The sequence below is a fragment of the Lytechinus pictus genome, chromosome 1 (genome assembly GCF_037042905.1).
Source record: "Lytechinus pictus isolate F3 Inbred chromosome 1, Lp3.0, whole genome shotgun sequence".
NCBI lineage: Eukaryota > Metazoa > Echinodermata > Echinoidea > Temnopleuroida > Toxopneustidae > Lytechinus > Lytechinus pictus.
The window spans coordinates 26,744,939-26,772,252 of NC_087245.1; the positions used below are offsets into that span (position 1 = coordinate 26,744,939).

General features: G+C 37.6%; 1 long non-coding RNA gene across 4 annotated transcripts in view; it reads right to left on the minus strand.

Moving 5' to 3' along the window:
• LOC129260097 (uncharacterized) overlaps positions 1–25,297 on the minus strand; it is a 36,568-nt gene extending 11,271 nt beyond the window's left edge. For 2 of the 4 annotated variants that reach the window (XR_010293523.1, XR_010293515.1), the window contains exons 1-8: positions 19,806–25,297; positions 14,082–14,147; positions 13,648–13,778; positions 13,137–13,307; positions 6,094–6,259; positions 2,855–3,662; positions 1,892–2,125; positions 205–798 (exon numbers count right to left, since the gene is read on the minus strand). This is a non-coding gene — a long non-coding RNA (uncharacterized LOC129260097). Of the gene's footprint in view, positions 1–204; positions 799–1,891; positions 2,126–2,854; positions 3,663–6,093; positions 6,260–9,664; positions 9,791–13,136; positions 13,308–13,647; positions 13,779–14,081; positions 14,148–14,386; positions 17,492–19,805 lie in introns of those variants that run through there. The other 2 variants (XR_010293519.1, XR_010293517.1) reach the window with 2 other exon arrangements.
• Between the last annotated feature and the right edge of the window lie 2,017 nt (positions 25,298–27,314).

Sequence of the window (27,314 nt, forward strand, 5' to 3'; positions counted from 1 at the left end):
CTTGGATTGCTATGTTTTGTAGTTTATAAGCTTTCAATCGGTATATCATTTTTCAATACCAGTTTCCGGTTCGGTCTAAAAATTTTTAAGGAAAAATGAAACAGAGAAATGAATAATTTTGCCAATTTTAAGTATAAAAAAATATCAAATAGGACTTCAAATAATCATGTGTAAAAAACAGGAGAGGGGGAATTGATGACTTACCACTCTCTAAAGCTAACCCGCCAATGATCATCCTCTTCACAAAGATCTCATGCTCATTCTCTGCAACATCCTCGCTGTTACCCACCAAGGATCACTGTCTTGACAAAGATCCCAAAGTCACTCTCTGCAACCTCCTAGCTGTTACCCGCCAATGATCATCCTCTTTATAAAGATAACAACATCATTCTCTGCAACATCCTCGCTGTTACCCGCCAAGGGTCACCATCTTTAGAAAGATCTGAGGTCATTCTCTGCAACATCCTTGCTGTTGCCTGCCAATGATCATCCTCTTCACAAAGATTCCAACATCATTCTCTGCAACATCCTCGCTGTTACCCGCCAGGCATCATCCTCTTCACAAAGATTCCGAGGTCACTCTCTGCAACATCCTCGCCGTTACCCGCCAGGCATCACCCAAGGTCATTCTCTGTAACATCCTCGCTGTTACCCGCCAAGGATCACCGTCTTAAAAAAGATCCTGAGGTCATTATCTGCAACATCTTCGCTGCTACCCGCTAGGGATAACCATCTTCACAAAGACCCGAAGGTCATTCTCTCCAACATCCTCATTGTTACCACCAACAATTTTGATCCCTGACAAATGATGAAAAGAATTTTATAATCATTACTATTATCCATTATTCTGTAAAATAACAGAAGTTAAAAGGAAATCCAACCCAAAAGGGCAAAAAGTTTCAAAATAGAAAAGAAAAATCAAAGAAGCAGATAGATGTACCTGTAGATGAAAGATTGAACAAATTTGGAAAAAGAATAAGAAAATCATGAATTTTTGGAAGTATGCGCCACGATTGCACTAAGATGGTGTGCCATTGAGATGCAGCGCATTGCAGAGCTGTTGCAGTGTGTGCGCTGGCCTGCGATGCCATTGCATAGAGATGCGATTGGCAATATGTTCCAATCAGATGTCAATCAAGTGGTGTGTTTTCAGATAAATGAAAATACAGTCTATGTAATGCTTCAGTCTCTGTACAATTGGTTGTTCTGCTGAACTACGTCGGCTTTCCACAACTGGGTACTACTTAATTACAGGGGTATTTCGGGATAAAAATAATTTATCTACATAAATTAAAATTCACTGAGTAAAATGCTGAAAATTTCATCAAAACCTGATAATAACAAATTATAAAATGTTAATGTTTAGCAATATTTTGTGAAAACAGTTATGATGCACATCATCATGACTATTAATAAGGTCAGCTGATGATGTCACATCCCTATGTTCTGTGTTTCTGTTTATGGTAACTCCCATATGAACTCTGTAGGACAGCCAAGCTGGTATATAACCAATTACCTAGGAAACATTTTACATCTTGTGTGTGATATGTCTCCCCAATAATAAAATAAGTTGCAGCAATGATGCATTAAAACAGTTGTCAATACATTTTTTAGCTGTTGGAGGACAAAATTTGTATGAGCATAATATCATGTACTTAAATACAAGCAAGTGGGATATGCATCATTAGTTTGCTCATTGAATATTTGAAGACTGCTAAAAGTGCTTCACTGAAATAATGTAAATCTTTAATGTCATAACTTTGTTATTCATTGTCCTATTCTGATAAAATTTTCAGTGTTTTTTTTTTTTTGGTCTGATGTTTCTTCATCTGTTCAAATCATGCTATTTTCAGCCTCGCGTACCCCTTGAAAATGGGATTGGTAAACTCACCTTGCTGCAGAAATATGACATCTCAGAAAGGTTCTGTTCCCGTGGCATTCCGTACGTGCACGTCAGTTCTTAGCAAGATCTCAGCATCAAATCCACATAGGTATAGTATGGTCAGATAACACCACAATCCATCCGGAGTAGAATAACAAGAAAGCACCCTGCTATAATAGACTCCTTTTGGGCGATATGTGTATCCAATAGCGCTTGCACTATTAACGGGGTACCGTCTGTGGACTGTGGGACGATAGAAAAATGCCAGATATTGTTAAACAAATCCCCAGAAAAGACGGTTATTCCTGTCTATTGTTTAGGATACATTATACAATTCCCAAGAATGTTCTGTAATCTGATTGGTCCAAATCGGATCACATGATATTCAGCGAATTGCACTATTGCATCCAAAATGCACTATCCTGCACTCTGACGTCATACCAAATGTACTATCCTGCACTCTGACGTAAGAGTGCAGGATAGTGCGAGGTCTGGAATTATCTAGAATTTAGATCAAAATATAGCATTCAGGGCGACTCAGTAACATGGGGGAGGGGGGGGGGGGTTGTATAAAACAAACAATGCATGCATTCTTGTGCATTGATATGCATTAATATTGAAATTTAGATAACATTGTTAATATTTTGGAGCTCTGAAAGATCTGATGTTTTAAATTTTAATCAAGGCGAAAGCAGTGGCCTTAATATTTAAATGCATGTTAGATTACTGTTTTGTTTGACTATTTGTAACATTTCAATTTATTTAATAAAGATTTTAGTCATCCTGCGACTTATCAATTTGATAGCTCTGAAAATGGAAAGAATGTAAATTTGCAAACTTTTGATCGTGTGCCTTATGGGAGAAAAGCTCACATTTTTTAGACAAAAAAATTTAGGTTGCTTAGAAAAAAATACATAAAAATATCCCTCCAATGTAATAGAAGCATTAAAAGGGCATTTTATTTTTATTTACCTTCTGCGTTCCATTGAAGAATAGTGTCTCTCTGTCTGCCAGGAGATTCCTCAATAGCTTGATATTGTGACATATATCGGGAAAGAAAATGATGGTGTCACCATTGGCAGGATTTCCGAATCTGCCGTCAATGTTGTGTGGTACATTGAGCTTGGCACCATCATTGTTGGTGTGGATTTTTTTGTTGATGCACCATCACATACAATGGCTGATATTCTAAAGCCTTGGTCATTCAACAGATGCAGGCATTCTTTGAGGAGGGCACATCGAAAGGTAGAAATGAGTCGTTTGAGTGGAAAATGCCCTTACGTCAACTTAACCCTCTTGTTCATTGCAACACACACTTGCTAAGGGCCTGTGTTGCCGGCTCCTTATCTCCTTGTGACTGGGCTTTACCTTTCCCAACATCTGTGAACCCAACTTTTTTATCCTTTGGCTTGTTGTAGCTTATTTGTGATCTTATGCTTATCGCGGCAAAAATTAAGGTCCAATAGATTGGAGTACTGCTCTTGGCTTGAATTACTGTCATAGCTTTGATTGATTCTGTGGTGAAGCCAGGTTCCTCATTTATGGTACTTAAAAGTTTCCTTATCGTGCATTGCGAGGGTAGTGACAAAATTGTTCTTAAATGTTGGTATTATCGTGGGGACAGATAGTGGATGGAGCATGCGAGTATATCTTCTCCCGCTGCATTTTTTGGTTATGTAGTGCTTCGTTGTTTAGGATTTCATGAGCATCCCCATGTACTGAAAGTTTCACTTATTTGTGTGTCTGTCATGCCGTTCGATTTCATCGTTTCTCCCAGCTCCTGTTAAAAACAAAATCATAATTGGTTGAATTTACTTAATAAAACTTTTTATGAATAATTTTTATTCAATTTTTCATTACTAGTAGTATCTCTATTTTGTCCTTTCTTTTTCAACGTCTCCTTCCCAGGAAAGGGGGGGGGACATTTAACTATATTGCTGTACTCAGGGGCGACCAAAAATTGTAAAAAGGGTAAATTTTGCTGATCGTGCTAATTATTAAGGTGTCAAAAAGGCAAAAATAAAACAAAATAGGGTAAAATTGTGGGGTAAAACAAATATAAATTTAGGGTATCTTTTTCTCCAAGATTGTTTTACAGACTTGCTGCTGTTTAAATGCCGGGGTTGTGTTTTAACTTCTTGTTTCCATTATTTCCATTATTTGTAGAGGTTTCAATGAGAGGAATTCTCATAAACATTGTTGTGTAAACATTGGGTATGTTTTAGGGACTATTCCTTTTAAGTGGTATGTTTTAGAGGTTATACATGAACCTTTTTAGGGGGCAAAATTGTTAAAAAAGCACCTGGAAATACTTGGAATAGGGTATGAATTTGACCAATTGATGAAATTGTTAATGGTGGGATTTGTTAAACCAATGGTCGCATTTGTGCACAGTAATATAAATAAGCCCCCCCCCCCTCCCTTGGCCTCGTTTCATGTATCTCTATTTTTGTACACAGTAATGAGACTATTGAAACCATGATGTAATTTCATATCTTTTTGTTTTTCAGCATTCTGGTATCTTTCGATTGGAAAAAAGCTCCATTATGGCCAAAGTTCGTTGACCCTAAATTACCTTTGACCTTGGTCATGTGACCTGAGACTTGCACAGGATGTTTGCTAATACTTGATTGCTCTTATATCCATGTTCCATTAACTAGATCTATAAATTTTCAAATTTATGATGGCAATTCAACTAATTCCCCCTCATAATCTAAGTTCAATGACCCTAAATGTCCTTTGATCTTGGTCATGTGACCTGAAACTCACAAAGGATGTTCAGTGATACTTGATTACTCTTGTGTACAATTTTTATGAACCATATTCATAAACTTTAAAAGTTATGATGAAAATCAACAAACATCCCCCAACATGGTCAAAGTTCATTGACCCTAAATGACTTTTGACCTTGGTCATGTTACCTGAAACACAGGCAGGTTGCTCAGTAATACTCGATCACCCTTATGTCAAGTTTCATGAACTAGGCCTATAAGCTTTTTAAGTTATGATGACATTTCAAAAACTTAACCTTTGGTTAGGATTTTGATGTTGATACCCCCAAAATGGTCAAGTTCATTGACCCTAAATGACCTTTGACTTTGGTCATGTGACATCAGACTCTGGCAAAAAGATGGTCAGTAATACTTGATAATCATTATGTCAAAGTTTCATGAACTAGGCCCATATACTTTCTAAGTTATGATGGCATTTAAAAAACTTAACCTTCGGTTAAGATTTGATGGTGACGATGCCCCCGCCGCCACCGTTGGAAAAGCGGCGCCTATAGTCTTGTTCTGCTATGCAGGCGAGACAAAAATCAATATTCTAACTATGGCAGAATAATGATATATGCTTTTCCTGCATCATTACTTGTTACCTCTAAAAAGTAGCCCTATCATGAAAGAAATAGCTCCCCCCAAAAAAATAATTCTGCAATCGCCCCAATGTGGAAAAAAAGAAAGCCCCTTTAAAAAAAATATTTTCCTTCCCTGAATTGAAATTCACAATGGTTATGTGCTTGATCAGAGAACAAGATGCGACACTTGTCATAACATCAAATATTTTCATGGTCAACTTTTACAAAGGATTCATTATTTGCAATATTGTCTCAATGGGTTTCTGTGAAGACTCGCATGCCTATTGAATCTTACGTTTGTGAGCCTTTGCATATGAAAACTATTTCTTTACTCTCCTTTTTAGTGTCATTTCACTTGAATTCAGTTATTCAAAAATATTTTCCTTATTACATTGTACAATTTGTATATTTTTATGGGCAAATGAATAATCATAAATATATAATATTGGATGGCTCAAAATGGAATATTAGAGATATTCATAGAGTAATAGGGGTAATATTGGTCCAAACAAGTGAAATATTTGTAGTATTCCATGAAATATAGCCATCTTTTATTACTATCTAGTCCCCCTCTTAAAGAAAAGCTAGATTTGACAAACAAATATAAATGAAGCAGAAGTCATTGGATTATGGAGGAAGTAATTGTCTTTGCTGATCAATATTTCAACATAAAAATGACATTGAACAAAATTTGTTTTACAAGCAATGAAACAGAGAATATAGAACTAACAAACTCTGGTCCTGTTCCATTCAATATTCACAATACTAATGGCTACTTGATAGGAATGGGTACCCCGGTAATCATGATGGCAGAGTAAATGCAATCATAACACAAACTATCAACAAAAAAACTTACATTTAATCTTGGATCTGCTGTCCCCTTGAGTTTCCCTCTGAAAGTGATCAATTTCTGTTTTCCAAAATGTTCTTGAAATGTAATGAACATCTACTTCTTATTGAATTTGTCTTCCATCGAAAGTTGCTTTAACCATTCCTTTTTCAACGATGGTCTTGCAGGGAATCTAGACAATTTTAATTAAAAAAATTGTAATGGTTGTTATTACTGTATGACGTATTGTGTATGTTATGCACTACAAGACCACCAATATTCCAAGAAATCAGTGTGTTGATGAAATTCACTTGATATTCTCAGTTTACCAACAATGCACATGTGTTCTTTCAATTAGATACCATTTATAAGACAATTTTAAGCTTTTATTGACAGATGATTAGACTCATAATCATGTTTAAGGGTCAGGGTTTTCAACCATTTTGTGCTCATTATATTTCTAGTTTGAGGCAGCAAGTGGTGCCAGAAGTCTATCATCATATGGTTAAGTCCCGGGGAGGGCAACTTACATTGACAAGTGGATACCATGCGCGACCAAAAAAACACATAAAAAGGATGTCTTTTTCAAGATAGGGCACGTTACGTACGTAACGTGATAAGGGTGTCAAAAACACAAAAATAATGAAAAAAGGGTATCTATTTTGCTAGGAAAGCTACGTGTTTAGGGTCAAATTTGTGGGGATGATAAAACACAAGGCAAAAGCAATTTTGTGTCTCGCCCACTTATTAAAATAACCAGAAATATCGTAATTTGCGAGGGCACGCAAAAGAATTATATCGAAACTTCATTGTGAAATGACTGGGATGGAATAACACTTGTCATAAGAGCCTTGCACGTAAACTTTAATGTTGACCTGAAAAGACCTTTGACCTTACCATGTGACCTCCGACTGCAGCATAACATGCAGGTCGCCTAAGTACATCTACCATCCAAGTTTTGTTGAAAAGTAACTTACGGTTGCGGCGTTAGGTGTCATAAGAGAGTCTTGCATGTAAACTTAAACGTTGACCTCAAAATGACCTTTGACCTAACCATGTGACCTCCAACTGCAGCATAACATGCACGTCCCCCAAGTCTATCTAATATCCAAGTTTAGTTGAAAAGTGACTAACGGTTGCGGAGTTAGGTGTCATAAGAGAGTCTTGCATGTAAACTTTAACGTTGACCTGAAAACGACCTTTGACCTTACCATGTGACCTCCGACTGCAGCATAACATGCAGGTCCCCCAAGTCCATCTACCATCCAATTTTGGTGGAAATGCGACTTATGGTTGCGGAGTTAGGTGTCATAAGAGAGTCTTGCATGTAAACTTTAACGTTGACCTGAAAATGACCTTTGAACTTATCATGTGACCTCAGACTGCAGCATAACATGCAGGTCCCCCACGTCCATCTACCATCCAAGTTTGGTGGAAATGCGACTTACGGTTGCGGAGTTATGTGTCATAAGAGAGTCTTGCATGTAAACTTTACCGTTGACCTGAAAACGACCTTTGACCTTATCATGTGACCTCCAACTGCAGTATAACATGCAGGTCCCCCAAGTCCATCTACCATCCAAGTTTGGTTGAAAAGCGACATACGGTTGCGGAGTTAGGTGTCATAAGAGAGTCTTGCATGTAAACTTTAACATTGACCTGAAAATGACCTTTGACCTTACCATATGACCTCAGACTGCAGCATAACATGCAGGTCTCCCACGTCCATCTACCATCCAAGTTTGGTTGAAAAGCGACTTACGGCTGTGGAGTTATGTGTCATTACAGGTTTGTGACGGACGGACGACGGACGACATTTGGATCCCTAAGTCTCGCCTTCACCTCTGGTGGGCGAGACAAAAATTAAAATGTTTTAGGATGTCCTTTTGCCCCAACATTACGTGTTTAGAGTCCGATTTGCGAGGTGTGGAAGGTGGGGCCGTATACTAAACCAAAATTATGTGTAAAGGGAAAACCGACGGCCGACGGACCCGTACGTGACGTTTAAGAATAAAATAAGGCTATACTTGTTTAGGGGTTCATTTCAGGGAATACTTGCCAAGACTATCGTTTTGTTTCCAATACTTGTTGAGGGTAGGGTTTCACACGCCAATACTTGTTAAGGGGTGCATTTTTAGAATATGGAAAAGACGTGTTTAGGGTGCTTTTCGAGACCGCATGGTATCCACTCGTCAATGGAAGTGGCCCCCCCCCCCCCCGGGGGTTAAGTAGCTGATAATACCATCTGTAATATTTCCTTTGCAATTTGGTGCATGAATCAAAATTATCTGATATATGCTCCATGAATACTCACTTACCTTTTCAACCATCTGTGAACCCAATGTTTCTATCTTTTGTTTTAACTTGTTGTAGTTTATCTGACATTGTGCGCTCAAACCATAAAAAAAAATCAATGTCCAATGGATTGGAATATCACTCGTCTTGAATTACCTTCATTGCTTTGATTGATTCTGTTGTGTAGCCAGGCTTATGGTACTTAACCCTAAAAGGCCCGGAGGTGCGGATTCCGCCCCCTCTACATTTTTCACAATAAATCCGCCCCGCGAAATTTTTCAACCGCGCCGCTCGCTGACTTTTTACTTTCAAATCTGTCACAAATTTGCAATGCCTTTGTACGTGGTTACGAAATTACGCAACATTATGTAAGTGCACGTCAGACCCAAAGCTGCTCAAAAACGTGAATTCATGTACAAATCCAATGCAAATTGTGTATTTAGCCAAAATTCATAAATGTATCATTATTTCTACTTTTACTGATTAAACTTAATTAATTTTTTGTCTTGTTTATGATCAGCATAAAGTCTGCAACAATTTCCATTGAAAAAACAATAAAAAAACAAAAAGAGTCGAAAAACAAAGAAATACATACCGTAAGAAATTCAAAAAACCAATAAACTTCATAAGAAAAAAATTGCGATACCAAATTTTTTTGAAGTACATTTGATTGGGATCCTACAAACAGTCTGTGAATTAAAATTAGCAGTTTTGAGGCATTATGATAGTTGATTAGAGCAAATGTTTCATTTCATGAATAAATTAGCATAATTAATTCATTAAAATGAAAAATCTTCTTATTTCAAAAAAATTAACCACACAGCCTTGTAGATCATATCGCACACTATCACTGTGCAAATTTTCGCGGCGCTCACGCGATCGAAGGCCGAGATCTCAGGGGGCAGACGGAATCCGCCCCTCCCCTGCGGCTGTGAGATGGGTCCAAATAGCCCTGCTCTTTTAGGGATAAAGGTATCCTTATTATGGTAGTGAAAAAATTGTTCTTAAATGTTGATAGCATCAGGGGGGAGGGGGGAAGATACAGTAAACAAATATATCAGGCTTTGAGAAAGTATAGTGGAATTATTTATCCGAGGTTGGTCTGGCAATTACTATTTTTCCCGAGGGGAAGCCCGGAGGGGAATATAGTAGTTTTGCCAGTCCAACCGAGGATTGATAATTTCCACTATGCTTTCGAATGAAACGCCTGATATATTTGTTTTATATCCTACTTTTAATAATTTATAACCAAAATCTATGCGCTGAGCTTGGAAAGTCTGGTTACTTGCGTTGAATTACCTACTTTTCATCGAGCCACCACGCTCAGCGGAATGCAGATGAGTGCCTGTGCCGACGCATCACAAGACTTGCCCGGGAGAGAGAGAGAGCTGGCCGGTGCGCCCGAGAGTTTAGCTAAATATCCAGTTTTCTGAAATAGTGACGTCAGAATATTGGTATAGCGAAAAATATATCGAGGTCTGACGTCACGCAACATCATAGTTGAAATATATTTGGTCACATGATGCTAGTTGAACCAATCACTATGCAGGATTCAATCTATGTAGGATATAATAGTGAATGGAGTATGCAAGTATTAAAAGTTCCCTTGTATATCTGCACCCACTGGATTTGGTGTTATTTTGTGCTCCATGAAATTCATAAATACTAACAGATTTCTGACTCTATAAATGAGAGTGGATGCAGATTTAATGCACAAATCGTTTCTGACATGCATCTGTATCCATTTTTTTACTCTGCAATGTGTTAGCAATTCTGTGAGTCTTTGTGCTCAAATCAAAGAAGAGATTTAATTCTTATTAGTGTTAAATTTATCACCTAAACATATTCAGTTATAGTAATATCTAGTTTTAAAGAATATTTACACCAAATTTAGCATTCTAAGAGCACTTTATAGTGAATTAGAGCAAAAAGTATGATTTCCACATAAATTAGCATACATGTAATTAATTAATATGAAGAAAAAAAATCTGGTTTCGAGAAAAATTAATCATACAGTCTTGTAGATTATTACTAAGCCTGAGTCATATCGATTATTTTGAAAACTGGTGTTCGACAGCTTTAATTCGATCGAACATCGATGCATTGAATTTTGAAGGCGGGGAAAATCGAGTCAATTTTTTTGGCTGTATCAACGATTTTGCAAAATCTGCACCGGCGCTCGATGACATCGATCGAACACCGATTTTAAAATCGATTCGACTCAGGCTTAATTATTACATCACTCTTTTCATGGGGTTCGCATGATCGGTGGACAAGATCTCAAGAGGGAATTGATTAAAACTCCCCCCCCCCATCGTCAGCTAACACCCAAACAAGCCCGGTCTGGTAATATGGTTAAAGACTTGGGCCAAAGTGATTCTGTTGCAGACTTGTAGACAATATATATGTTGTTCTCCTCAAGCCCAGTCAATATTATGTAAGTACATGTTAAGTACAATAATTACAGTAAAATATTACTGATCTCTTACAAATTTTTGCCTATGCCCCTTCATTTTGTGCATCACATAACCCGTTTTTAACTTGAATACCGTATTCTTATTTATAATTTAATTTGCCTAATCAGCCTACCCGGACGTTCCACACACGTGTGAGCACTGCAGTGCATGGGCGGAAGTGGTGACTATTGTCATTCATGCTAATCCTAGCGGGAATAATAACTGACAGCATTTCCGTTCGTCGCTGGTTTTGCGCGCCCAATTTGTGTGTTGTCACCCACGTCCGCATATGTGGATGTCATGTGACCTATCTAGCCAATCAGAGACATGTACCCTGCGAGATACCGTGCATACGGCACTTCGACAGAGTATATACAGTAAGGCCTGCTTTTACAAACTTTGCTTATTCTCCTGAGGACGACAAGAACACACTTGTCGAAACGTGGGTGGTCCTTTTCAGGACCAACATCTGCCCAAGAAAGATACATGTACATGGTGTACCGTGAAACCTACTACACTATTCTTCTTCGCCATGGAAACCTTCAGAAGTTATATAATTTAATTGCTATTCAATGTGTACATGTAGTTGGGTACTTCTCTCATTCTGTTAATCTTTGTAAGCATCAAGTATTACACAATTTCTGCAAACAAATTTGTGATGCCCAGGTATGCAGATATGAAAGTATGAAGCATATAATATAATAATATAGATCAATAAATGAATGCATTTGAATGTCTAGTAATGACAATGCTGTATCAATCCTCATTTTATTTTCTCGCCTGCATAGCAGAGCGAGACTATAGGCATGTCTTTTCCGACAGTGGCGTCAACACTGAAATCTTAACCAAAGGTTAAGTTTTTTAGATTAATATCAATAATTTAGAAAGTATATAGACCTAGTTCATGAAATATGGCCATAAGGGAAATCAAGTATTTCTGAACATCCTGCATGAGTTTCACGTCACATGACCAAAATCAAAAGTCATTTAGGGTCAATGAACTTTAGCCATTAAAGTTGAGAAGAAAAAAAAATACTTACAAAATTTTAATAATTAGGACAAAAAGACCTGTTTTAGTGACAAACGTTTTTAGTTTTTTTGACATGTCAAATTTTATGCGGGACAAATGACCTTCATTTTTAGTGACAACTTTTGGCCAACTTCGCTATTGTGCCCCGGCGCCATTAAATCTGCCAAGCCGACCAAAAATTAATCGCCGTATGCGTGCGAGCGCAAGAGCTCACTGAGACGGGTCACGCTTGACCGCACATCCACAATAGGTTGCGATTTGTGTGGAGCCGTTCCGGGACGGTACGTTTCGCAATGCATTCTCCGAGCTTCGAGCTGAGCATGCAAGCTAGAGTAGCCTCGAAAGGACGTTGATGGAGCTCTTTCTCAAAAGTACAGCGCAGGTATAGACTCGACTAGGTCTATAGAGGGCTTTCTTTTGGAAAATATCGCTTCCATACCAACGTTCAATTTTGACTTGCTAGCTCGCAGCAATTATCGAAATACAAAATGAACAACACACTTTTTATTGGCAAATAAAAAAAAAGTTACATTCGATTATACAACGTGGCATACAACGTTAGGACTATTTTCTTTTCTTTTTTTTAACTTATTTTTATAATATCATGGGTGATATATGTGAAACTTAAACAGTAACAATTCAATGATTGCCACCGTAGTAAACAGATTCTCGAGCGCAATCGACGATCTTGTGCAAGTTTTGTTTGTTCAACGTTAGACAAAGCTAGCTAGCTAGGATCGATCTATGCGCAATTAAGGGCTTTATGACACATGGTTTTTAATTTTGAACTGCGACTCAAGTGGCACATTATTTAATACAGATTTAAGAATACAAATCTAATAATCACCCATAACCACCGGGCATAGTACCATTATAAATTCATGACGAAAATATTGTATAATCGCATGAACAAAGATGGATTTCAGGTGATAAAAATATAATCACCTCAAAATGCATTAATTGTTTAGCAATAGTTTTCCAATTATCGTACAATTTATGAGTATTGCATTGGTGACGATGAACCGTGCACGACGAAACGTTCCCACATGCAACCCATAGAGCTAGCTAGCAAGTAGTAGCTCCAGTGCAGCCCCAGCGAGCTCCACATGTACAACCTGCAGATGCACGTGCATGGAGGGAAAGACGCTTAGCCGTCTGCGGACCGTGAGAAACGATATTGGAATGTCATTTAGGCCTTGGTTCCTAATGTACACTTTTTCTAGATTCTTCGGCTCATTCTGCACAACATAGTAAGCTTCCATATTTTTGCATTGATAAATTTCGCTTACCTTTAGTTGGGAAATCATGATCCTAACTCAACTGGTTATGGAAGAGCTATGTGCATCAGTTGATCGACGTGACTGACAGTCTTCACTTGGTTCAGTGTGAGGTAGTTACCGGGTCGGGCCGGAGCAATAGAACAATCATATCCGGTGGCGGTGCAGTTTCAAATCTGCTGGCTGAATTAAAAATGAATTGATAAACTGATTATGTCTCATGGCCTGGCCTCCATATTCACTCGGCATTCACTCTTGCCTATATTCACTCACTTGTCTTATTTCTATTCTACTTCAATATGATTTGTGTAATAATTTATTGATTTATGTATGATATGCATAATTTGATCCAAACTAAGCAAAGATAAAGAAATAGAAAACTCATTTTGCGACCCAAAGTATGCTTATGTTTTCCTCATCTCCGTATTCACCAAACATAGAGAGTGCATATAAAAATCAGTTTGTTCTCTTTTGGGGGAAATATTTTTTTTAAATATCCTTACGGATAGCAAGGGATCTCTACCTTGATGCAGGTGAAGTTGAGCTATGAGGCTGAGCTGATGATTGTCAGGCCTATCGATGTCACAATCACGGAGGCCGGGAGGCGAGGTAGGTTGTAGTGAGACTACAGGGTATAAGGCGAGGTTAATCAGTCTATTTGGATAAGGGAAATAAAAGATGAAATGGATTATGAAATAGATGATGCAAGCTTTATTATAATATGACGACATAAAAATATGATTGTTGTGCAAGTAGTCCAATACAAGGATTTTCTCATAGAGTATATACCAAAACAGTTTAAAGCGATGTATAAAAGTAAAATCTAAATTAATTTTTTGAATTTTCTAGGTGCTAAATTTCCAGAATTACGGATTAAACCAGGAAAATAACATTGGTTTGAAACATTGACATAACGTAGTATTTTCAACTGGATTCATATCTATTCATTATGCTTACCTGTTTGTTGTCAGATTGAAGTACCTATATGGGCAGAGGTTCCCGAAATCGGGTATGGTCCAAAATCTGTATCAATGAAATAACCAAATAAAAGTATGATAATATCTATACAATATCGATGAAATATTGTTATTTTTTTCATTATCTACTCTGCACATATATGTCAATTTCGTTGCTGCTATACATTGATTTGAGCATCATTGCACAGTATCGCTAAACCCGTTTCATTTTTATTTGCAGAAATAAAAAACTATTATGAAAAATACATATGTAAAGTACTATACAAAATAAGCTTTTTGACTTACCTTATTTTCTTAGTCCTGGCTTCTGTGAAGTGTGTCTGTTATATGTCCCACTCGATCATTAAGTAACTAAATATGTTTCTGTTCATCAACGTTTAATAGTTTATGTACAATGTTATATATTGGCCTTAATTTTGAATGATTGGCGGCCAAACATGCAGCACCTGACGGTCTACTTGAAGTCCGAATCGCTGGGAGTCCATTCCAAAGTTTTTTTACAGACAGGCAATTTTTTTGCAGATTTTTTAAGGAGAGATTTCCCTTTCTTTTTTATGTGCAGGCGGTCCACAGTCATCTTCGGATTCAACTTCTTCAAACCCGTCTGGCATACAAACATGTCTCATCGATGTAGTATCGGCCCTTGCCTTACTAGTACTGGGTTTACCTGCTGAATCAATAGAAGGGAACGAGGATTGTTCATCAGGGGCATCCTTTCGGGCATACGTGTGGTCGGTGTGGATCGTCTGTACCCCCTTGTCTACGTCTGAAGGGGCATGACGCACATCATATATCCTATGGATGCTGATTTCATCCACTCCGGGGCCCAATTTGAACGTATCAAAGAGCGGTTTGGGAGCTGTTAGCCTCGGAAGTTCAATCCCAGAATAGACTTGGGCCAGCAGGGAGAAGAACTCTCTGTAGTCTGTAGATGTTTGATAGTCTGGGGCCTTTATAAAAGTTTCTCCACATAATTTCTGAAAGATGGGCCTCGAAGTTCTCTGTAGTAGTTCCATGAATATGATGGAAATGTTCCTTGGCGTGGGCCCAACTGCCCTCAATGAAGTTGGTATCCACTTCAATTAATTCGTTGGTCTCGACGTTTCTGTATTTCTTTTTGAAACTTTCTGTATGTATATTCTGAGAAGTGTTGGTATCCTTCTTCATTTAGCTTCCTGTAGCCTACCCATCCGTCGGTATATATCGTGCTCCCTGGAGCTACGTGACGCCAGATGATCTTCATGAGTGTTTCAGAACACCGGTTCTGTACGGGATACAATATGCATTTCCCGGAATTCCTTTCCACCAGTCCAACGACCCACATTCTCTCTTGGCCTCTAGGGTTCCCACGATGATACTTTATCTCTCTTCCAAATAGACTTTCATCTTTTTCTACGATGCCATGAAATTGGTATCCTCCCATCACTACTTCGTCCCATGTCCATTGAACGAATAAATCTTGCGAGTACTGCGCCCAAGTGCAAGCTGTTGAATACGCAATACCACCTTTCTGGGCACATACTTTTAGGAAATGTCTATCAAGGAAATTGACAATAAACATCATGACATCCGGAATAGTTTGATGCATCTTACTGAAAAAGATGATATCCTGACTGATGTCTCATGGTTGCTGTTTCTCGTACATCGCCTGGTCAGACCATCCAGTCGCTTTCTGGGTCTCAGTTCACATTTTTGCTTGCATAATGTGGCATTTCCTGCTGCAACACTCCCAGAAATCACATTTTGGCATGGTAGCCCTCCTCGTCCATGAAGGATTCCTTGGTGGATGAGCCATGGAATCCATACTGAACTGTCTTTCCTAAAAAAAGTCGGCCATGGGTTTTGGAAATCCTCCCAGTTTAGAGTATCAGTTGGCGGGGTCTGCTGGCGATACCATCCGCCTTGCTTCCTTGAAGTTGAAGATGTTGGCTGCTGATCAGGATCCATATTTGGCCGCCGCTCTCTCAAAATAATTAAAGGCCTCATTCAGTTAAAGCCAAATGATTGGTACAGAAACTCACATGCAGTTAACGGCCCCACCCACCTGCCCTGGATCGGTGCCACCTACCTCTGGTTTGGTGGTTGTAGATGCTAAATTACCTGAAATGGTTTAATTATTCCAAGTATTTATCGATAATGGGCTATATAAGAATCTTTGAACTTGACAAATGCCTATCAATTTAAACCAACAAAGGCATAATTATACATTGTCTCCGGTTGAAAATAGGGAATGTCTAACTTAGTTGACATACGTCAGAATATCGGGCCCACATCCGAAAGAGAAACGCCTGCCTTTCTTTGAAGTCATGAGAAAAAGAATGAATGTTGAATCCACAAAAAGAAACAAACCTCGCCTTTCAGAATCTCCTTTTGAGTTAAGTGGCCAATTAAGTTATAATACAAATGCCAAAGCCTCTGTATGCAAGTAGGCCTATACATTCTCTTGAAATCTTTTATTTTTCTGAGCAGTTGCTGATTTGTAATAGGTCCATGCTTATATTACAGGAGCTCCGTTTACTCAGAACACAGTACATGTAATGCCGTCCTGAACTACATAGCGTGACTAATGAATTCATACATTCCACAAGTGGAAACTTTTCTACTACCCCATACCTCAGTCACATATCTATTAAGGCGGTCGTACGACAAGTCCAAACCAGCCGTTTGAAGGTGTTTTTTTTCTGTATCAGCTACATATAATAAAACGGCTGTTTTTTACTTGTCATGCGGCTGCTGTAAGAGAAATGTGACTGAGGTACCATTCTACGGTATAAAAATTTCTGATTACTCTGCATTGTGTACGTTTAATTAGGGCCAACTCTACGCGCTTGAACTCGCTCATTGTAAATATATGTATCATTTATAGTTTTTGTGAAGCACAGAAGTAACGACATGTTGTATTCCAGCATTTCAAAGCTTCGTGTATTTTAAAATGAACAGTGTTACGTACAGTGTTGTGACTTAGGTTTACTTGAAATTTAGATATTCACCTTAACGGCGTCTACTACGATGAGTATATATCCGGACTCTTCCATCTAGATATTCATAACGTCTATTGGAAACATTCCATGCATATAAATTATAATTTCTACCACCTTCAAACAAACGAAATAAAGCTCTTATGTGATTAATTGATGAACGACTCCTGCACATGCCAATTAATATTGCCCATTCATAAATAATTTCTGGATTGGGTCCGTTGACGAAACAAAATGTACAAACTAATATTCTATCCCAATGTCGTAAATCCTTCTTCCAAAATAATCTCCTAATGAGATGAGGCCACTATGATGCAGATCCGATAATATCTTGAATATCAGTCCAAATTTTGAAATATTTTTCGATTTCTCTCAGCAGAATCTCTATCCATCTTCACCCCATAAAAGCAAACCGAATATAGGCCTACATGTAAGTGTGTCTACGTCAAGCAAATAGGGTACATAACAGGGGTCGCGGAAGCGGGGGGGGGGGGGGGGTGGGGGCTGAGGGGCTTCAGCCCCCCTTTTTTTCCTACACCGTGTACAAAAATGGTAAAATAACCATATCATTTTGATTTTTTGCAAGGTCAGCCCCCTCCCCTACTTTCCAAACCGTGCACGGCCCTGTATGAAGATGTTCTGCTCTGTAAGTTTTGTTTTATAATGAATGTATTTCGTTCATTGGAGATTTTTATATCACCTGGAAAATAACGAAGCAAATGTTTTTCTTACATTGAAAAACATTCACTTAACGTGTCTTAGAACACGCATCAACCATCACTATTACATAAGCATCAGTTTTAAGTTGAAATGTAGGGGTATGTATAGGCCTACTCCAGCTTAAAAACAATTATGACTATACGTGAATAACTTTGTATTGCTCGCTTGCTTTGTGTGCTCGCTCAGATAGCTTGAAAGGAATGTGACATGGAATGAGGAACACCTGCACAAATGTAGGCCGACTTGTATTCAAGTAACCAAGCTACAATCCTTGTTATTAGCTCTAGGAAACACGGTTTTTTCATCTCTTTTCCGTAACATATTCCTAATATAAGGTCCCGACGTTTTGCAATTTTCACTCTAAAATGGCACGTTAGATGCCCAGCAAAATTTCTGACTGCTTGTAACTTATTGGTTTATTCCGTAGTTATTGCAGTTTGTCACTAGCACCTTAATATTCTGAGCTAAATTCAGAATCACTTTCCTAATGTTTATTTCGCTTTATTTCATATATTATCGGGGTATATAAGCAGTGGACAGGGGGTTTGAAATGTCTGAGGGGGGATAGAGCGAAAAGAGAAATTTTAAAGATCTTTTTGGGCATATTAAGGTGCTAGTATAGAGTGATGAACAAGTCAAGATACTATTAAGCGAAAAGGAATAGGAAAAGCTTCATAAAAAAATAAATCTATTTGGGCATATTAAGGTGCTAGTTTAGAGTGACAAACTTCATGAAAATACGGAATAAAGCAATATACAAAAGTAGTTGGGCATATTAAGGTGCTAGTATAGAGTGATGAACAAGCCAAGATCCTAATAATTCGTGTTGGCCCGGAGGGCGGGAAAAGGGGTATTCTTAGCGGTTAGGGGGTTTGAAATGTCTGAGGGGGAATAGAACGAAAAGAGAAAAGTAGGAAAGGCAAAATGTAAAAATATTTTTGGGCATATTAAGGTGCTAGTATAGAGTGACAAATTTCATGAAAATACGGAATAAAGCAATATTCAAAAGTAGTTGGGCATATTAAGGTGCTAGTATAGAGTGATGAACAAGCCAAGATCCTCATAATTCGTGTTGGCCCGGAGGGCGGGAAAAGGGGTATTCTTTTGGTGGTATATAAGCAGCGGACAGGGGGTTTGAAATGTCTGAGGGGGGATAGAGCGAAAAGAAAAAAATAGGAAAAGCAAAATTAAAAAATATTTTTGGGCATATTAAGGTGCTAGTATAGAGTAATGAACAAGTCAAGATACTATTAAGCGAAAAGAAATAGGAAAAGCTTCATAAAAAATAAATCTTTTTGGGCATATTAAGGTGCTAGTATAGAGTGACAAACTTCTTGAAAATATGGAATAAAGCAATATACAAAAGTAGTTGGGCATATTAAGGTGCTAGTATAGAGTGATGAACAAGCCAAGATCCTCATAATTTGTGTTGGCCCAGAGGGCGGGAAAAGGGGTATTCTTTTGGGGGTATATAAGCAGCGGACAAGGGGTTTGAAATGTCTGAGGGGGGATAGAGCGAAAAGAGAAAAGTAGAAAAAACAAAATTTAAAAAATCTTTTTGGGCATATTAAGGTGCTTGTATAGTCACAAATTTCATGACATACGCAATAAAAACGAATGACGACCTTTACTGTGCTATTATATATAGTCTAACCGAAACACTTCACACCCCTGTTCCCCCCCCCCCCAAAAAAAAAAAAAAAAAAGGAAGCTGCTGAAGGATCGATCCGTGAACGCTAGTTAGTACTTTCTATCTGCTAAAGCACTGCGCTACGCTCCCTCACTCGATCGTTATGATGAAATTAAGAATCTTATGTACCGCGCAAAGCTTTACGATTCGCTAAGCACTGTGTGTGTTCATATGCGTGCGTTTTGCGCCCGTCCCAGATTTTTTTACTTAGATGAGCGCTATTAATGGCGCCTGGGCATATTAGCTATATTGCGAGGGGCCGATAACATAAACAGTCATACACTCACATACACTATACACCGGGAAAAGGTCCTACCTTATAACTTGTTAAGCACAGCTCACTCGTATATTATAGGTCTGCTACAGTATTGCTCGGAATAAAGTTGACACCCTTCCGAAGGGTCACGCATCTACCGCGAGACAGGCGTGACCCAAAAAATTACCACCAGCCGATTTCGCGCGTGAAATTCACGCGTCAATTTCACGCATGCAGCTGGCAGAAGAGAGGCCCAATGCTCACGTAAAACACGAGATTTTTTTCAGATTTGATCTCTATTTGTTCATGTAGTTTGCGCCTCAACTCTAGGCACTTTTTTGTCAAAACACGACGCAATCCCGATGCAATCCCGTCGGTTTACTGATGGATGGTCTATTATCACTTGGTCTAATCATCAGATGGGCTAACAACATTCGGGCTAAACCCACTTAGTCCAATTCTCTTTTAATTCACCATCCCGTCATTTGCACTTCAAGATATTCAACCCGATAGACAGCGGGTTGAAAATCCTAAATTCCCAATAGCTAGACAGCGGGTTGAAAAACTGCCTCAAGCGCGCGCATCAGACGAGTCCCCGCTAGAAATCCATGTGCCCAGCTCCTGACCGAGTGACCCAGTTATAGTTACATCTTTGGCTTAAAGGACGAGTAGATTATCTTTCCACTGTTTATTTGTGGAGCTAGATCCATGGTTTATTTTTCAGTGTTTATGTTATCAAAGACGTCTTCCGTTTAAAGGACAAGTCTTGCTTTTTATGCAGGTTCCCTCATATTTCACTCTTTTAAATTGTCTTTAATTCCAAATCGCTATTTTCTTTAATTTGAATTAATTGTTGTCTGATTTGTATTCTCATAAGTTTTCTGATATTATTTTCATAATTTTGTTTGTACTTGTGAAATATGTAAAATAAAGTCAAATCAAGTAGATAATCTTTTTCTATCTTTTATTTTTTATCTTTTGTTCTTCAATTCTGTAATTTTAATCAGGTACGTATTTCATTCAAAAGAACGAGTATTTTCATCATTTTTCTATTCATCATTCAAAGAAGAAGATTCGCTTTCCATCATTTTCTGTTCATTGTTTTTTTGTTTTTTTTAATCAGTAATACATCGTTCATTTAAAGGACGAGTTGATTTGCTAACCATCATTTTCTGTTTATCAATTCTGTTTTTTCTTCAATTTCCTCACTTACGTCTTTTAATCAAAGATTCGCTTTCCATCATTTTTCTGTTCATAAATTCTGCATTTTTATTTTATCAGTTACGTCGTTCATTCAAAGGACGAGTAGATTTGCTTACCATCATTTTTCTGTTCATTGATTGACCCTTTTTTCATTTAATCAGTTACGACGTTAATTCAAAGGACGAGTATAATTCAGATTTGAGTTTTATTATGAAGTTATGAAACAGAGATTTAGAATCAAGTTAGAATTAATCATAGTTATAGAACATTAAAAAAAAAAACACAACCAATGAGATGTGAAATCCATTAAGAATGGAACAGATATTACTAGATTTGCTAACCATCATTTTCTGTTCATCAATATTCTGTGTTTTTTTTCATCACTGACGACTTTTATTCAAAGATTCGCTTTCCATCATTTTCTGTTCATTAATTCTGTATTTTTATTTTATCAGTTACGTCGTTCATTCAAAGGAAAGTAGATTCGTTTTTCCCAATTTCTGTTCATCATTATTCAGTTTTTTTTAAATAATTTAATCATTTACGTCTTTTATTCAAAGAAGATTCGCTTTCAATCATTTTTCTGTTCAATTCTGTATATTTTATCAGTTACATCGTTCATGGCAAGAACGAGTTGATTCCTTTTCCATCATTTTTTGAGTTCCATCAATTCTGTGTTTTGTTTTCATTGTTCATCAGTTACGTCTTTTATCTAAAGAAGAAACGCTGTCCATCATTTTTCTGTTCAACAATTCTGTATTTTTATTTTATCAGTTACATCGTTCATTCCAAGAACGAGTAGATTCACTTTCCATCATTATGACGTTCAGAGCACGAGTAGATTTGCTTTCCATTTTCCTGTTCATCAATTCTGTGTTTTAATTTAATCAGTTTCGTCTGTTTATTCAAAGAACGAGTAGATTTGCTTTCCATCATTTTGTGTTTATCAATTCTGTGTGTTTATTTTATCGGTTACGTCTTTTATTCAAAGATGATTCGCTTCCCATCATTTTTCATTTTTTCGCTATCAATAACAGTTGATTTTATACCCAAAGATATTAATTAACAATATCATCATCATCATTTGTATATTTATTCTCCTCATTCAATTCTTCTTATGTCTTTCACTTCTTTTTGTTCCTGTTCTTCTTTCTTTACCTTTATCTTTACCATGTTCATTCGTTCATCCATCATATCATCTGTTGCTTCTCTCTTATCCTTATCTTCTTTATCCTTTATTTCTTTCTCTTAGCCGTCGTCTTCTTCCTCCTACTTCGCCCACTTTCCTCTTCGATCGGCTATCTTGAACCCCCCCCCCCTTCCCGGAAAAAGAATACCCGCAAGTGGCCCTGCTTTAAATGCCTAGCATCAGCACTTTCTGAAAAATCTTATTCAGCCCCCCCCCCCCTGTATCTTCCTTAAATATTTTTTTTGCATGTTGTGTTACTGTTCCCTTTCTCTCCGTCCATCATTCCAGCAACAGCCTCCCCCTACAAGTAATATATCGTCTTTTTACGCCCGCCCGTATAAGACGAGACGTAACTTGGTATCACGCTCGGTATCCGTCTGTCCCTCCATTCGTTAACATTTCCTTATAAACATGATAACTCCAGTTTAACTTAACCCGAGGCTTATATTATTTGGTGTGTATATGATACAAGCGTCAAAAGGTCAAGTCACCACCTTCCACTTTTTTTGCTTGACCAATATACTCCATTTTCCGTGTAACCCGAGCGAACACAAAAAACATTGACAAAATATCAAAAAAAATGTTTGGTAAAACATGAAAATGTTGAACGGAAATGTTAAAATCATATAAAATGTATGGTTTTCTCAATGCTATAATACATTTTCCTAACGTTTAGCATTTAAAACGTATTTCCCTAATGTATTTTAGTAATATTAATAAAATGTTGCAATGATATATTTTTACGAATTGACTCGTTTTAATCCATGTGCATATTATCTCTTGCTAATTTGTTTATTTATATTCATTTTATGTTGCCCTGTGTACTGTTCGTCTATATAGAACAGACAACCTGGACTTATTGTAATTGTTTCTCTTTTTATCAAGAACAGGTGATTTTATACAAAAAATATAATTGATTTTCAATATCAACATCTTCCTCCTTATCATTTTTCTCATGGCCATCATCGTCACTCTCATCACCACTCCGGGCCCCCAAATGCCGACTATATTGGACAATTTGGGGGTGGGCATTGATCATAGACTGGCTTAATCACTGATCAGTGGGCCGGCTTAATACATGTTCTATTCAAACAGTTACACAAAAGATCATTGTGTAACTTACAGTCTTCTCATTGTTAGCTGTTCTATAATCTTCACACCTCTATTCATTGTCCACAAAACGCGCCAGACGGTGTAATTAATTGACCCCAGTCAAGTCCACATATAGCTAGGGTTGTTCAATTCAACCACGTTTCAAGAGTAATTAATATACGAGTAGATTCCTGATCTTATCTAATATCTGTATAAAATAATGTACACATTAGATAGGGAAGATTGATACTGAAGAAATAAAACAATGTAAGAGTCTTGTACCGTCATATTATACATGTATGACTGATGGAACGATTGAAGTTAAAGAGAAATGCGAGAGAAGAAAGGAAAGAATGATCTGAAGAAATAAAATAATTAAATGTATATAGACTTAAAAGAGATCGAACAAGAACGGTAGAAGAATAAAAGATAAGACAATAACAATTGATAGTGAATAAAATAAAGGGATAGACGTAGAAGATATTCAACAAAAAATTAAGAGCGATAGAAGAAAAGAGGACCGGAACTATTGATATTGAATAATAAAATAAAGGGATTGACTTAATAGAGATTAAGAGAAATTAAGATATATATATATATATAGCAGGCGTATGTGTACGTGTAGAACAAGAGAGGTTGATACTGACTAAATGAAAGCAAATGATGGATAAATTGGAACGACTGATAAGAAAAGAAATACATGTAACCCATGCACCCCCTCACCCATGCTGATGCCAGGCCGTCCTCGACTATACCCGATGTTCAAACTATAACTATGTTGTGCATTAAATGAATAAGGTAAGTTTGTCTTTCCACATTTCTAGCTGATTGTTTTACTTTAATCATTTTTCATACACATTCATGAAAAACGTACTGCGCAATTTAATGTCATTTAATTGGATATATTTCTTTTTTTGATTTAAGTATACTGCCACTTCCGGACATAATTGTTTCCATTATTGTTATATTGCTTGGTTTTCCCTCATTCGCTCCCTTAATAATTTTAATCACATCATATCACTACTGAAGTTTAGGGGTGGATCCAGCTTTTTCAACGGGGCCCGGGGGTTGTATGCTTATTCAGTAAAATCTTACAAGTTGATAAAAAATGAGTTTCACTCCCAAATAAAGGTAATATATTCCACGAAAAATCTGAACATAAAAGCAAAAAGAAACCTAAACGAAAAAAAGTCAGTTCATGGCCGTATGCAGCGGGGGGGGGGGGGGGGGATATTGAAAACTTAATGTTTTTTTTTTTTTACAAAATTAATTAAAGGCATGCACGAAATGCTTCAATTGCCCTTTACAGAATGGAAAGACGCAATGACAAGCTCGGTCACTTTTCTCACTTCCTTTCAATTTTTTATATTTTATGCATCTTGCCCACCCCCCCCCCCCCCCTACCCGCGAAAAATTTCTGCATACGGCCATGGGTCAGTTCACTATGTCCGATATTTACCACAACAAATATTTTAATGACTCTCGATTGAAAGGGGGAGGGTGCTTATGCCCCCCCCCCCCCAATCCTCTACGGCTCAAATTCACATTTTTTTTTAATTTCAAAATTTGCTTGTTTCGATTTCAAATGGGATTTTCAATTTCAGAAAAATTTTCCTTAGTACTTGTTCCCATTCTTTATAAAGTTCTCGCTATGCCTCTTAGAACTTGTTTTTTGTAGTATTTCTCGTTGATATTAGGCATAATCTATTCATTTTATTTTACTCCTAAATCATACTATAATTAAAAGAAAAAATCCATCTCGTGCGATTACTCGTTTATGCTTTTGCAGATACCGTACCAGAAATGCACGAGCTCGAAAGAAAATCAGATTGCTTGAACTAAGTTACAACAAAATCACCAAATAGAAAGTATTTCGTGCTTTTTGTGCTATCCCGGTGATTGTTACTGAATCTAAACTCATTCTCTTCGGTAAAATGATACAGGTATTGTATTTTTTTAATGATGGACGTCCATTTTAGAGACAAAATCGGAAGTATATGCACTGTCACTGTCCTCTCTGCCTCTGGTCACATGTACCGCCTACTACTGGTACCGTCGTGTACCGTACGATGACTACCTAGCTTAGCTACCGTATACTATTCTCGTACTAGTGACCGTGTGATGGTAGCTAGCTAGCTAGTACTTACTACTTAGTAGTACAATTCTTCAAGACTTAGTTAAGCCCAGGCCTAGCGTTGATCGTATACCCATATATGCTTACTTTGTCTTTGTGGCAATGCAGATATCGACGAGTGAGGGATATGTTAAGCACATTACAATTACAAGCCTTCACAAGGCACAAGCAATTTTAATAATGTTGATTCTACTCGATTATCATAATGTGAATGTCCAGTCTGATCCTTTTTATGCCCAGTCGCCATATTATTACCAAGTTAGTAAAGATCTAGTACCACTAAAGATCTATTTGAGAATATCGACTAGGAGTAGGATTGTAGATCTAGTCTAACCCATGCTCATGATTATGACAGTGCAGAGCTCCGATTTATCTCTATTCTGGATATGCTATCATAAAGAAATACGAAACCTGCATCATTGGACTGAAGAAGAGTAAGTCTACAACATGCACGTACTAACGTTAGGTCTACATTTTTTAAAATACAGACAGCAAATTAACAATGTAAATGTTAATTTGCTGTCTGTATTTTAAAAAGATGTAGACCTGACGTTAGTACGTGCACATGGGCGAATTTGTAAGCAAACATAACCGAAGATATAATACTAATTACTTACAGTTAATTGACCTGATGTTAATCAGGCCAATGTGATCCATTGTCTGACTTCAGTGGTTCATCTTCGTGCCTGGCTTCAGGCTAATCCACCGTTGGGTCTTAGTTAAGACCAAATCTTTACTTATATTGACAAATATACATCTATATATCAAATCAAATGCATGTTTCTAAGGAATGATAAGGGGAAAAATGAGTCGAGCAAGCATTAGCGTACCTACGGGGGGGGGGGGGGGGGGGGCAGAGGGTACAGACTGCCCCCCCCCTGATGAGTCACGACCCATGCAAGAGACGTATCCCTGCCCCCCCTAACGAGCGAGCGAGATACAGAGATGGCCCGCTCCTTTGAACTTGAAGACCTTTTTTTTTGTCAATTTTTTTTCTGATATGAAATCCATAATTTGTGGTTGAAGCCCTTTATTTTTATTTTTCTTGTCAAAATTTTTCCTGGTATAATATCTTTTATTTCTGGTCGAAGACCTTTTTTTTTTGCTTGTCAATTTTTTTGACGAATTTGCCCCCCCCCCCCTTTGGAAAATCCTAGGTACGCCACTGCGAGCAAGAGATGACAGCAGAGGTGACGTGATTCAGTGAGAGGAGAGAATATAAAAACAATTCTGAAAACTACCATTCGAACAATGAAGATTAATAAAAATTGATAAAGATATATGGTTATGACAATCGGGTGACAATAAATTGACACTTAATTTTTTTTTCTTTGTTAATTCATAAACACCAGATTGAGCGTCGCATAACAACAAAAAAAGGGATTCAAAAGGATTGAGAAGAGTGGAGTAGAAAAAAAGGGTAGGGATCGAGGGAGAAGTGAGCTGAGATAGCGATAGAGTAGAAATTCAAGAGTGAGACATGGGTAAAATGGAAATATATCAACATCAAAAACGATAAAAAATAAAATATGAGGAAACAAGGGAAAAGAACACTGATTGTAATTAAGCATGAGTCAAGGACATTCGTGTTGCAATCAAATTAAGCCCTGTACGTCCTGTGTTTGTGTGACTGGATCGAGTGGTGGGAGAAAAAAGGGAGTTTATCATTCCTTATATCATAATGGCGGAAGAATGTTTGGCAATAATGCACTGAAAATATGATGAAATTAAATCATTCTGGTTGCAAACAAAGTAAGAGAATGACGATAAAGGAATGTAAGGAAATAAACAATAGGTCTGTTTTTTCCAGCCTCGCGGCGTCTCTTGCTTAATCTAGCCACCCCGCCCCCCTTTCTCTCCATTTTCTTTTGCTCTCTCTCTCTTGATCATTTCCCCCTCCATCTGTCTCTCGTATCTTTCGCTCTCTCCTTCTCTTGCTCGACTCTGTCCA